Genomic DNA, 14,175 nt, shown 5'->3' with positions numbered 1-14,175 from the left:
GTCCGTTTCTCATCCCTCCTTTTTTTATTTCTTTTTTCCTTCTTTTATTTTCCTTTTCTTTCATTCGTTTATATTCGACTAAAAAAAAAAAAGAGAAAAAGAAAAAAAAGAAAAAAAGACGATATGACGATTTTTAATTGATTGTCTTATTATTTAATACAATGATAATTTTATACGCTTTTAAATATATAATGAGTTAATACAAAATTCCATCGGTGCTAAGAAATGTAAATTGGATGAGATTCATTTCGAAATATTTTCACTGGAGAGATATTTAGAAAAATTAAACGACGTATCTCACGAGACATATTCTCTCCAAGAGGACAGAAATAAGAATTGTCATAACGCGGTGGCATTATCTTGGTGACGATATAAAAGATAGAATTGCCTTCTCCCTTAGAGGATGCGCTCGAAATAAGAGAGAAATCTTTGAAGAAGGGAAGAGAGATAAGTAAAGTTACGAGTTTCGAACGGACCGATACGCACGTTGTATCTCGTTTGTTTCTGACCCTATCCTATTCTCACTAACGCCATGGAAACTGATAATGAGTCTGTAACACTTCTCTTTCGACGCATTTGGTTCATTAATTTCTGTAATTTTACGTGGAAGAGAATTCAGTATCATAATATTTCTTACATTAATTTTTACTCTTGTTACTAGTAACTTCTTTTTTTTTTCATCTTTAAATATCAAACTTAAAAAGATCTTCACGAGCGATATTCGACATTAATTTTCTTTTTCTTTTTTTTTTTTTTGTTATACACGTACGTTATATTCGTTTTTATTATTTTACAATAATTCATTTATTTTCGATTATCGTTTGACATAAATTAACATCTAAAACTGTAAAAATTAATCCTTTAACTGATCAGCCCTGTTTTATTTGATCCTTTTCGTCGTTATCGAAGATAAATGAATTTGGTGAGGATGTATTAAATAGAGCTGAGACTTTCATAGTGCTCAGACAAGAAATGTGAGCTTTCAAATCCACCCTCGTATCGTTGTCCCACTTTTCAATCCCCTTTTCAAACGATTTCCCAGTTTGTCCTCTATTTCGTTCTCTCTCTCTCTCTCTCTCTCTCTCTCTCTCTTTCTCTCTCTCTCTCTCTCTGTCTCCCCCTTTCTCTTCCTTTCTTTCTATCTCTATCTCCGTCTTTTATTAGCAAAGCGTCTCTTTAACACGACTAAATCGGCTGCCTTTAATTAATGCTCCTTTAACGAAACATTAACCACGTCTTTTGCTTTTGGAAATGTCTACCAAGAGCTCCTCCTCCTTTTCCTCCTTCTCTCTCTCTCTCTCTCTCTCTCTCTCTCTTTCTTATACGTACACATACAGATAAGAATTTTATCACGATAGGATCCGATGTTTTGCTTCTATTCAACATGGAACATCTGTATTCAAAGTCGACTAAGCCGCTGATGAAATAATATATTATAATTATTCTCGTTTAAACCCACCGCTATTTTCTGTATTAATAACAATGAATAGATTGGAACGGATATAGAGAAATTTTCGAGAGTATCTCTTTCTCTTTCTCTCTTGTTATATAAAAAAAAAAAAAAAAAAAAGAAAAAAATATATATTATTTCGAGACTCAAGATTATTTTGAATATTAAAATGGATAATGTCCCAGACGAGATTAGTCAGAAATACCATTCAAAGAAATACTTTTTAGTGAAAACATAGAAATGTGGAAAACTTCATCAGAGAAACGTATAAGCTTTCGAGAAGATTATGGGACTCTAGGCAAAATTATAGATATATAGGGAAGTACAAGTAATAATATAGAAGATTTTAAGTTGGTTTAACACGGAGAAGTCTGATAATGTACGCACACTTCGATCGAATTAACTTCGAAAGGGTCTACGCGTTGATAGAATATATCTGTGCATGTATTAGGCAGACGTAGAATGTACCTAACCAAAACGTCAGGCAGACCTTCCGCTCTTATAATATTAGCAGCTGCATACGCGTCCGCATTATCAGCCTATTGCTAGGGAAAATCAAATTCAGCGTCGCTTTAACCACTCGTCAAAGCCGAGCCAACGAAAAGAGACACTCTCTGATATAATGTTCTACGACGGCTTACTTTGTAGAAAATATTCGTCGGTTCATTAATGAAAGTCAAAGCGGTTGAATTGGATTAATGTATCAGCAGGTATATTCACTAAAGCGAAAAGATTATCGAATTAATATCGCTCTATATAGGCTCGATGATGGTAATTGATTTAATAGTAACTTAATAATTAGTCAAGAAATGATCCATTCGTTAATGTATTGTAATAAATATTCCGAGAGAGTATCTTCGAGTTTTCGAGTTTTATTTTATTTGATAAATATGGAATCATGGGATTGAAATAAAATATTCATTTTATATACAGAAATAGCGAATGATTAATATGGAAAGTTTAAATAGATTTGGTCTAGTTTTAATATAGAACGAATGCATATTTAAAGGACAGATCTAGCGACATTTAATGCACCTTTTCTCTGAGTTCTTCCTATCTTCTAACCATTCACAGAGTATCTTGTATTTTTTCTCAAGTCATAGGATAAAATATTAAAATCTTCGTGGTAAGCAGCCTCCGTTTTTACGGTCTGGCAAAGCTTCGAACAGGGGTCGTACTGTAACATTCATGAGCTGAGGCTTTCAAAAAGTCGGCGCCATCGATTTTCTTTCATTGGATCTTGTTTTATCTCTATTTTATTATTTACGAGGTTAACGCTGCTTTTCTATTCGCTTTTCTCGATATTTTTATCTTTCTTTTTCTTCTTTCACATTTTTCCTAATTCAGTATACATATATATACGCACACACACACACACACACACATATATATATATATATATATATATATATATATATATATATATACATATTTTTTTATGGCAATATCTTTTGATATTAATCAAGAATACTGTTTATTATGAATTAGGTTTAAATGATAATAAGTAATTATTTGTTTTACCACGAGTTATACGTAAATAAAGCGAAATATCATAAAACTAACGTAACCGAGTGGAAACATCGATGCTGAAACGAATTGCTTATCCATGTGTTCACTGTCGTCCATTTCGATCTTCCGAAAGAGGAAAACCAATGTGGTTTTTGTCAATGCGAAGAGCAATTTCGCCTCGCTGTAACGCAAAAGCAATTGTTACATTTTCCATTCGGCCTTCCGCAATTAGAATAATAATAAACGGGCAAGCTCCACACATCGGCCATGCGATTATCGTTATTATCTCTGGCACGCACGAAAATATATTCCTTTTCATTCTCACCAAAAACGTTCTCACCTGTGAAAATAATTTTAAGCACCGTTATATTAATGCATCCGAAATTATCACGCTTGTAAAATTCGATAATGGAATCGTTCGCGCTAATGAAGCATTCTACGAAAAAGGCTAACAGCGCGTACTCGATAATAATTTCTAATAATTAACAATTTTGTAATATACGTGTTGAACGTTCGATGCGCACGATAGTTAATTCTTTTAACCATTTTCATCATTTATAAACGACTAATCCTTTGCAATTTTAAAATTTAATCTGGATAGAATCCCATAATGGATGTTCGAGTTATTTCATTTATTAAATATCGAAAAAAAATAACCGGTATGCAAAGAGTTAATTCTTTTTTTTTTTTTTTGATGTTGAAATCAATCGATCGAACGCGTTTAGTTCCTTTTGCAATTTATATTTTTTATATATTGGACTGATTCATAAATAAGAGCCGTTCTATCGTAACGAATTCTCTAACGACATGTATATATGTATATACGAATTAATTCAATATTTATGATGTAACGAGATTATGTGAAAGAAAATTGGAAATAATCGAATACGATGCTCAGGCTTTTTCATCAATTTTTTTTTTTTTCTTTTTTTTTTTTTTTAAGAAAGTTACGAATCGATATCGTGAAATGAATTCCTTTATCGTTCTAGTAGACAAACGATTAACAATGAATTTTCAATTCCGATGTCTTTCAAAGAAAAAAATAATAAATTGATCGAATTGTAGAAAATATCGAGAGATGGACGAACAGATCTATTTATACATTGTTACACTTTGAAACGATAACAAATTCGTATACATACATATGTATTTTCACCTTAATAATACCTTTTATGAGTCTGTACGTGTATCGATCGCTCTTGAGATCGTCCATGCGATCGTGTGTGTGTGCGCAAGTGCGTGTATGTGCATCAGTAAAAAGAGCTATAAAATATTTGACCTTTATTTATCCATAATCAACTCTGCGAATGAAACGCAGACAACGAATGTGAATAAAAAATAAATAAATAAAATGAAAATTGCGTGTGTCGAAAGCGTATCCCGTGATTTCATTCGCGTTTCTAAATTCGACTATATCGTTCTCGTTATTATTTATATTATACCGAAATTCATAGAAATGATATTTGTATTATTTGTGGAAAAAAAAAGAAATTTTTTTCTCTTTTTTTTCTTTTTTTTTTTTTTTTTTTTTTTTTTTTTTTTCTGCGAAAACGAAAGAAAAACGATTGTCCAGAGAATCGTGCGAGAATTTGCATCCGGGAAATTCCATTTTGAAAGAAACATATCGCCTCGTCGTTGAAAAATATCTGTCCTTTTCACTCGTCGTTGCTTATGAATGAAATGTTTCCTCTCTGCTCCTCCCACTCCCCCCTCCCGCTCCACGCTCCATGCTCTCTCATACTCGAACTCGCTCGATGATCGTCCTTCGTATTTTTTTGCTCGCTTTGCTACCGAAGCAAGGCCTTTCGACGACTTCATTTTTTCCTTTTTTATCCCCCTCCTGCTTTCCCAATTCAAGCTCTCTCGTTGGCGAATGCATTTTCAAGAATTTATATAGGTCACACTTCGAGCGGAAACGTACTATGCGAGTCAATATTTCCCTCCACGGCAATGAATGGATTTGGATATTTTGACCTCTTTCCATTCTTCCATCTGTATTTACAGAATCACAGATTGGTGTGTATACACGTATAACATATATATATATATATATATATATATATATATATATATATCTCAAAAATAATGAACGAATACTAAGAATTATATTGTTTACAAATAAAAATTTATATACTTCCGTGATAAATATTATCAATTATTTGTTTTATCAATAATAAATGTATCATCGGCTGTTATTATTTTCCGAAAAATATTTCACAAATAAAAAACGATTCTTAATCAAATATGCGAAATTTTTTACTGATACAATTTGTATCTCACAAATACATATTTATTTAAAATACTTATTAAAGATATCAGAATAATTAAATATTAATACATATGTTAAAACATTTCTATCATATATATATATATACTTTGATCGATGATCGGTCTATATAATTGCAAACTCGACTCTTGACTGCTAATATATGTATGTATATATAGACGCATACACACGCACACACACACACATATATATATATATATATATATTTGCACGAGTCATTGAGATGTACGTACGTAAAACCAGAAGCGAATTCAGGCGAGAAGAACGAGTCGAGTCGAAAGGGAAGACGGTGGGAAGGCCGGAGGCAGTTTACCAGGCAAGCAGACATAATCTGCTATCACACCGCAGATAATCTCTTTCTCCCTTTCTCTTCGCTTCCCCCTCTCTCCACTTCTCTCTCTCTTTCTCTCTCTCTCTCTCTCTTTCTCTCTCTCTCTCTCTCTCTATATCTATCTATCTCATTTGCCTTTTAAAGTAGCTCTCTGTCGTCCTCTTACTTGTCCTACAGTACTCGTATGTACCTGTGCGCGCGCACTCGTACGCGTGCCCACACGTTGTCGTTCTCTTCTTCCGTGTCTCCTCCTCCACGTGACACCCACACGAGAGAGCACTTATCACCATAATACCCTGCACGAGCACATAACCCGCCGTGTCGAGATATTATAATAACCGGCACTCGAGCTCGCGTATATCATGCCGGCCGATAAATCTCCGCTGCTCTCTTTCTCTTTAACGTCATCCAACGTATCTCTCTTCTTCGTCTTTTCATCTTCACACTTTTCTTAGATGGTCTTGTATAATCCTATCGTATCTTAAATCAAAAGATAATTAATGTAAAATCAAATTCAATCATCATATGATGACATCACGTTTTATCTAACATTTGTATAAAATTTTTGTAGATGAATGATCGATAATTGATGTATAGTGTTCGAAATATTGTTGTATTTTGATGATAAAAAAATACAAATACAATGAAACAAGATTGATGAAGATATGTATTGACGAAATGTAATGTGTTAGAAAGAATGTTGGAACAGATAGCTTCGTCTTTTAAAAGAATGATGAACGAAATCAATATTTGTCTCACGTTTTAATACATTTCTAAACGAGAAAAATGATTTTGAAGGAAGAAAGATATATAACTTAAATAATATCGAACGACAAAGTGAGCGATGAATAATAATGTTACATGTCTCAGATGTAGCAAATATTTTCTAGGTTGGAACTACTTACATACTATGCATTCCAAGCACGTAGATATAACATGTGTTTCTCTTCATGTTCTCTTTATCTTATAATTAAGTGACAATCACAGCTGTATATATATATAACGATATATATTTCACGTAACATGTGTTTAATGTTCTAATATTTTTCATTTTTTCTTTTTTATAACTGTTCATCTATCTTATACACCTCACTTATCGCTCTTTCGTCGGTTTTACTTTTTCTTTTTGGCCACATTTTGCCATGCCGCTTGTCACGACGTATCTCTCGATCCTCATTCGGATCTTCGATCGTGATTCTCGTCGCGATCCTTGCTACGGATGTCCCTCGTCACTTTGGACAGGCGACACGCTAAGATCGCTTTAACGGGCTCGTTAAGCTCGTTCTCTATCGGCTTTACGATCGCCCACATATCTAACACTATCAATGTGAGCCTATATAAACTCTACTAAGTGTATATATGTTTGAATGTATGTAGTAGTAAATTGTATATGCATGCATAATTCTGCAAAGAATGTAGGAAACCGCGTTAATTACCATCTGCCCTGTTTTCTATCTTTAAAACATAAATATTTAACGTTCGAATTCAATGATCTTGTTCTACATTTTATTATTATAGTTTCTTATTTTCAATGAATAAATCTCGTTGTAAAAATAATGTAAATAATATTACTATATAATAAACCATTTTAATCTACATATCATTACTTGTTGTTTATCGAAGACATAGGGGGCTCTTGATCGATAATTACGCATTGCAACATTGTTTGTCAATTAAATCAAGTTAATTATATTCAGGAATATCCATAATACATACCTAACTCTCCTCTATTTGTTCTAGTTAACAAGATCGCAAATATTGATAGACTTAACCGTAATATATCAAAGTCGCGTGATAAAGGATAAAAATGTTATTGGTAATCGTTTGAGACTTTTTATTGTTTCGGCCACATGAAAAGAACGGATTGGATTAACTCTCCCGGTTGCGGGAGAGTAAGCTTTAATTTCAAACGCTTGTCACATACACGTTTAATTGTGAGCTTCGTGCATACACGCTTTATTACGCGAGATGCGCGATTTAAATTTTCGATTCGTCGTATATATGCCCTGGCTCGTTTCGAATTCGATTTAAAATTAAACTCGCTCACTGGCGCGTGGCCAATGTTTGCACCTGTCGTCGATCCTGTTTCCTGTACGCCCGATGTAAAGGTGGCTTCGTTCTCTCGTTGCTCTCGCTAGATACGCATTGACAAGTATATTATATTGTTTCGCACGACCGCGAAAACGGCTCGTGAACGCGATCAATGGGCAGGCACATTGTTATCCAAGACAAGCGTGAATTATAGTAGACATCGTGTTTATACATATAGATCTACATACCGTCGTGTCATTCATCTCGTTTGCCGATAAAAATATATAGTGGTATTACGAAACTTTACTAAAAATCTATCATCATCGAGACTATGAATAAAACAACAATCTGAGGATAACAGATGAATCAGAACATATAATCCATTTATTATTAATATTGTTAAATAAAATAACAATCTCCGATGGAATATTTTTCCTTTCATCGTATCAAAACATTCCAATCACGTTTAACCTTTAAACAATTTATTTCTATGCATCTTATTTTAATGAACGCCGTGCGACGAAATGATAATCGGGTCGTAAATTAAAATTCATAAATTTGTCACAAGCATTGAATTTATGTATATGTTTACGAGCAAATTTTATATGATTTATTAATTAAATAATAAAATTTAACAAATAAGAATGAAAGTTCGTTTAAATAGATTTTCAATTAATTGAACAAATAACATACGGGAGGTTTGACTTCTTTAGGATTGTAAGAGGATATTTGTCTCATATAACAGTAATATAATGCCTGACTGCACGATCTACTAATCCGTAGAATCGAAATTAGTTTGACGCTCCCGAATATCCGCGTTGGAGTTGACCTGTGCGGCTTACAGATCACAAAGCATTAGAATTTAGTGAGAGAGTGTAGCGATGTACCGTGAGGGATACGCGACATACTGCAGTTTCAATATTGCTATCTCGCGATGCATGAGACCAGCTGCCATATGTTATCTACATTGAAGATAGATAGAGCGAGAGAAAGAGGAAGAGATATATAGAGCGAGAGATCAAGTTATTTGTACTTTTACAAATACCAATTTTCTTTAAATGCATGTTCTATTTTTTGTAATCTATAAAGAAATATGAAATTGTAGTTTAATCAATTTATTCATACTTTTCAGACGTTTAATATTCTTAATGCTATTAAAGTGCAATACATACATATAAATATATTTATATATATATTTATATATATATATATATATTTATTTATTTATTTTATATTTATTTGATACTATTATATATATATATATTTATTTATTTATTTATTTTATATTTATTTGATACTATTATATATATATATATATATTTATGTATATATCTATTTAATAGATGTGTTTTTCCTTGCAATACTATAAGCGAATTCTAGCGAGACAATCTCGACTTTACAGTCAGCATATAGTAAATTAGGACTAATTTAGTGGAACAAGGATATTCGCTTGAGTTCTTGAAGAGGTACCTAACAGTACGGTCTCCTCTTCGTCCTGTAACGCCCGGCTAACGTGACATTAGCATTTACGTTAGTAGTAAGCCGTGTATACGAAACGCAGCTATGCTTTCATCGCCGACACACTCGTACTTACTTGAAACAAGCTACAAGAACAAGGAGGACTACTACTCGACAATTTCCACAAGCGTCGTGTTAACCCTGAAATCAATGATTCGTCCTTTAAATTTGTAACTCTATTTCCTTTGGAACAGTTTATTGAATTTTCCTTCTTCGCTACTACCTTATTCGTTTTTAGTTAATCTTACGTTTTATCTACGAATTTTCTATCCCAAGGAGTCATATCGTTATATTTACGATTCTTACGAGAATACGATCCTTACAAGCAGAGATTCTATTTAAAATGAAAATGCATTAGCGCGTAAGGTCGAACTCAAAGGAATAACGTTTGTAAAGGAAGTTCTCAAATTTGAAAACTTTAAGATCTCTCTGCATAACTCTTCCTTTAAAAGCTGCACGTCCCTTATACAAGATACTATATTTCTTCTTGAAAAAAGAACAAAGAAAATATCCTCTTATACCCCGTAAAATATCCTTATCATAAAATATTCTTATCTAGCACGATGATCCTTTGACCGTTACGATAGATAAGCTTTCTTAACCTTCTAACGTTTATTCACACGTTTTGGACTTTATCTTCGATCCGTTCAAGTGGACGTTGAAAACTTTCATCCTGTCGAACCAATCACAAAATTGTCTCAAATTTGTCTCATCGGATTTTACACGACTTTATTAAATTCTTTCTTGAAATATTACCCCCCTTCATCGAAACATCGAAATTAACATTATTATGAAACATAATGACGATGAAAAAGAAATTTTAATTTTTAAATAAAGACTGTCTCTCTTTCTCTCTCTCTCTCTCTCTCTCTCTCTCTCTCTCTCTCTCTCTCTCTTTCTTTCGATTTGGCATTTCTAGACCTTTTCCATGTATTCGTAAAAACTGTTGTTTTTTTAGCAACAACGAAAGCTATTTACTCTCTTCTACATCGAACAATTCGCGAGGAAAGGAACGGAATTCCCTCGGGAATCTCCTTGGTGCGTACATTTTAGGGCGGTAGTCGAGATATTGCACGGCAACAAATAACAATACGTATCATCCTGCCCTCTACCTCTTTCCCTTTCTTTTTTTTTTCCTTTCTCTTTTACTCTCTAGAGAAAAGGGCCTGCCTTACCCTCGAACTCATATTTTTAGACACGACCACCGGGAGCTTCTTATGCAATCACCATTGCTATAATTTTTTACGAAAATGGAATTTTTCAATTTTGTTTGAAGTTCTGAAAAGAATTATAAGATTTTTCGTTTATAAACAAAATATATATATATATATATATATATATATATATATATATATATGTATATATTTTTTTTTCCTCCTTTTTTTCTATTTTTTTTTTTTTTTTTTTTTTAATATTAAAATTTCTTTCTCTTCAACACGACAAACTTGCTTAAATTAAATTTAAATAAATTTCATAAATAATTTAGATATTGTAACAGAAAGATTGATATTGTAAAAGAAAAAATTGTCAAGTAGATTTTATTATAAATATTTAAATAATAATATAAATATATTAAAAATATTTAAATGGTAAAAATTAACCAATTGACCGAGCCGTTTCTATCGAAATATGACAGAAAACTTTTTACGGAATGTAAAGATGTTATCTTTCTAATTTCAAACGAAGTGATCAATTACTTTCGAAATTATATCCAATTTATTTGACAATAATTTTAATATTATAACATCTAATGTCTAAAAGTGAAATGAATGAAACGAATTCCTCTATTGACTTTTATTTTCCTAAAGTTCATAATTCAAGATCTTTCTACGATAGCCGCATGTCCGAATCCACGTAGGTATATTTCTCTCTTTTTTTTTTTTTTTCGTCTGACTAACCTCGTCAGAAAAATATTTCTTTTTCTTTTTTTTTTTTTTTTTTTTTTTTTGACAAATACATATAATAATTCTACAAGATATTTTCAATTTTTCGTTACGTTTCTTCGTCGCTTCCTATCACTCTTTTTTTTCTTTCAATGTGAAAGCTCGCTCCAATTTTATCTGCTTTCAATCGCCTCGCTTATTGAAACGGAATTCAATGAAAGGAGTATCTTTGATATCGCTCGTCGATGCGAAAAGGTTCGACATTGTTTGCGCGATGAGAATCGAAGCTCTTTTATAATACAGAATATCTTATGTAGGTCCGCTTTTAGCAGCGATTGCGCGGATGGATGTTTGAAAGTGTCGTTTGTTTGAATAATCGAACATCCGTCATATGCTAGAGAGTCGAATATTATATTCATGTGACATACGTACTCATATTTACTTAATATTTATGAGTACTTCATATATACGTACTCATATATACTTAAATTACATTATTATTTTTATAAGATTAGAAAAATATATATTGTTTGTATGTGTATCCGTATAAATATTTTCTATAAATGATTAGATGTACATACATGCATTTTGCAAATAAAAAGTTTTGGTTATATTAAAAATAAAAATTTTGCGCTAGATTATATAAAAATACAATTCGAAATGGAGGTCGTTCCTCTCGCGGTCGCTTTCGTATAATGTTAATTAGGAGTATTCGAAGCTATTAGATTATAGAGTATCGTCCATATTCTTTTAAAAAATTTCTACATTTACCGGTGCTTAATTAGTAGGCTCATTAGCCTGCGGACGCTGGCACGCGCGTACGGGGAACGCCTTCAAATTCTCAAAATATACACTCGTTCCAAATTTATTGCCCCGATCGTTCGAAAGTCATTAACTCTTTATCGCTTTAACAGAATTTCGAAACCGGTCGGTCGAATTGTCTATCCTTTATAATCAAAGCCGCCGAATTACGAATGTAAACGAGAATACTAATACACGCGCTTTTATAATTTTCAAATCTAATGCCGTACGAAACAACTTCTTAAGATGCGACGAGACAGCCTTTAATCTCACTTAAATTTATTCGAATTCAACCAAAGATATGTAAACAAGTTATTCGAACTTTCGAGTCGATCGTAATCAGAGACGCGGAGTGAATTTAGAAAATAAATAAATATATATATATATATATATATATATATATATTTATATATATAACCGCCTTCGTTCGTTGTTAATTCAAAATCATATTGTAAATTCAACGTACGTTCCCGTGAGATTATTCTTCACCAGCGGTACTTAAGAATTAACCACGTTGTTGCGTTCGATATGGAAAACTGTGAAGTCCTGTTGGTTTGGATGCCGACGTTGATGACGATAAAGAGGCCTGCCACAAGGGTTTAGAGAGAATGAGAGAGAGAGAGAGAGAGAGAGTGAGAAACAATGGGACAAAGACAGATAGAGGAGATAGGAATGGAACTCGTACGGCTAACTGATTTAATTATGTTAATGCATAGCGGACCGTCGATTGATAATTGCATCGGGAATCCTACGAATGAGAGAGGGAAAGAGAGAGAGAGAGAAAGAGAGGAAGCAAGCATGAGAGAGAAGAAGAAGAGAGACAGATGAAGAGAGAACCGAACAGCATTCAAGCAACGGCCCTGGATCCCGGGAGTGATTATCTATGCTAAACGGTTTGGCTCGTTAATCGTCCAGTCGAAAGGACGTACGCGTGTACGTCTATTCCAACGTTCGCTTTTGTATCCCTCTGGATAGAAAAAAAGAAAAAAAAAAAAAAGAAAAAGAGAGAAAAAAGGGTCATCGCGTCGAATTCGAAACGATCGCGATCGGTTGGTGCAAACACGTAAAGAGAGGGGAATAAAAAGAGACAACGTTACCTGGTATCCGTTTTACACTGATGCTTGCGATCCTTTATTGTCATTGTGGTCGTTTTAAGTTCACTTCGAACGTTCAAGGGGTCGATGGGTATTCATTTTCGATGAATACAGGGTGATATTTCTCTTTTAACGCTTTCGAATCAAATACCGTAAATATATATACAAAAATGTAAATATATACACGAGGTTACATCATGAGGTTATTTGATAAAATTGAAAAGGAAAAAAAAAATCTTTTCCATTTGTAATAACATATAGAATATATATTTAGATATCAGCATTTTATGCCGTACGTTGGTATTCATCCACATCCATTTGTTACGTAAATGTAAACAGATATTAAAAAAAAAAAAAAAGAAAACAAAAAAAAATGAGGTAGCGATATCGTATATGTAGGTTACAAATTCGCAAGTTTAATATGGCACATTTTTCATTAAAATGATAAAATATTCATGCGGATTACATTCGTTATGGAAAACTTAATTCATCCGTGTAAAATCAAACACTTACTGTTAGTATCAAGTCGGAAAGTGGAACAGGATTGTTTTGCGAAATTTAACGTTATGCAGAGAAAGAAAGAGAGAGAGAGAGAGAGACAAATTCTTCATCTTTTCCCTTCTTTTTTCTTTTTACTCTATCCTTTTCTCTTTCCTTCTATTTCTTTCAGATTTAACAACTAACCAATGAATGGAACTCGTTCATTTGATGATTACGGTCATCGAAAGAATAACGTATGTTTCGATTATGCTAAACGAACGCACATAAATGTATGATCTACGCGGATAAAGAATTATATATCTGCAAAAAGAATTTTTAGATTGATAAAAAGACTCAAATCGATCGGATCGATTACAAAAAATTGTCGACGCGAGATATATTTCTTTCTTTCGTTTCTATCACTGTCTTTTGATGCGTTATAGATTCTCTCTCTCTCTCTCTCTCTCTCTCTCTCTCTCTCTCACTCTCTCTCTCTTTTGTAACACCTGGTATGTATTTCAATTTGCCTAATTGCAAAGCTATGGTTTGATACGTATTAATTTCTATAATTGTATTTGCTTCTGTTGATGCAAATACACTGTGTATGTGCATATATATATATAAATATATATATATATATTATCAAGAGAGAGAAAGAGAAAGAGAGAGAGAGTGTGTGTGTGTGTGTGTGTGTGCGTGTTTGTGTGTATATATGTATATGTGTCTGTATATGTATGTGTATATGTGTGCGTAAAATGAAAAAGACTCATCGAGAAATTAGCTTTTTACAC

General features: G+C 32.8%; 1 protein-coding gene and 1 long non-coding RNA gene across 4 annotated transcripts in view; one reads left to right on the top strand and one right to left on the bottom strand.

Moving 5' to 3' along the window:
• LOC124957931 overlaps positions 1-14,175 on the top strand; it is a 406,825-nt gene that overhangs the window by 52,122 nt on the left and 340,528 nt on the right. The gene's annotated exons all lie outside the window — the stretch shown is intronic.
• Positions 2,867-6,896, bottom strand: LOC124957935. Its single transcript, XR_007103775.1, has 3 exons — positions 6,483-6,896; positions 5,480-6,057; positions 2,867-4,951 (listed from the first exon to the last, which is right to left on the bottom strand). It is a non-coding gene; the product is annotated as an uncharacterized LOC124957935 (long non-coding RNA).

This window comes from Vespa velutina, chromosome 2, assembly GCF_912470025.1.
Source record: "Vespa velutina chromosome 2, iVesVel2.1, whole genome shotgun sequence".
Lineage (NCBI taxonomy): Eukaryota > Metazoa > Arthropoda > Insecta > Hymenoptera > Vespidae > Vespa > Vespa velutina.
The sequence above is the reverse complement of the archived record's forward strand: the minus strand, read 5'-3'. Positions and strand labels throughout refer to the sequence as shown.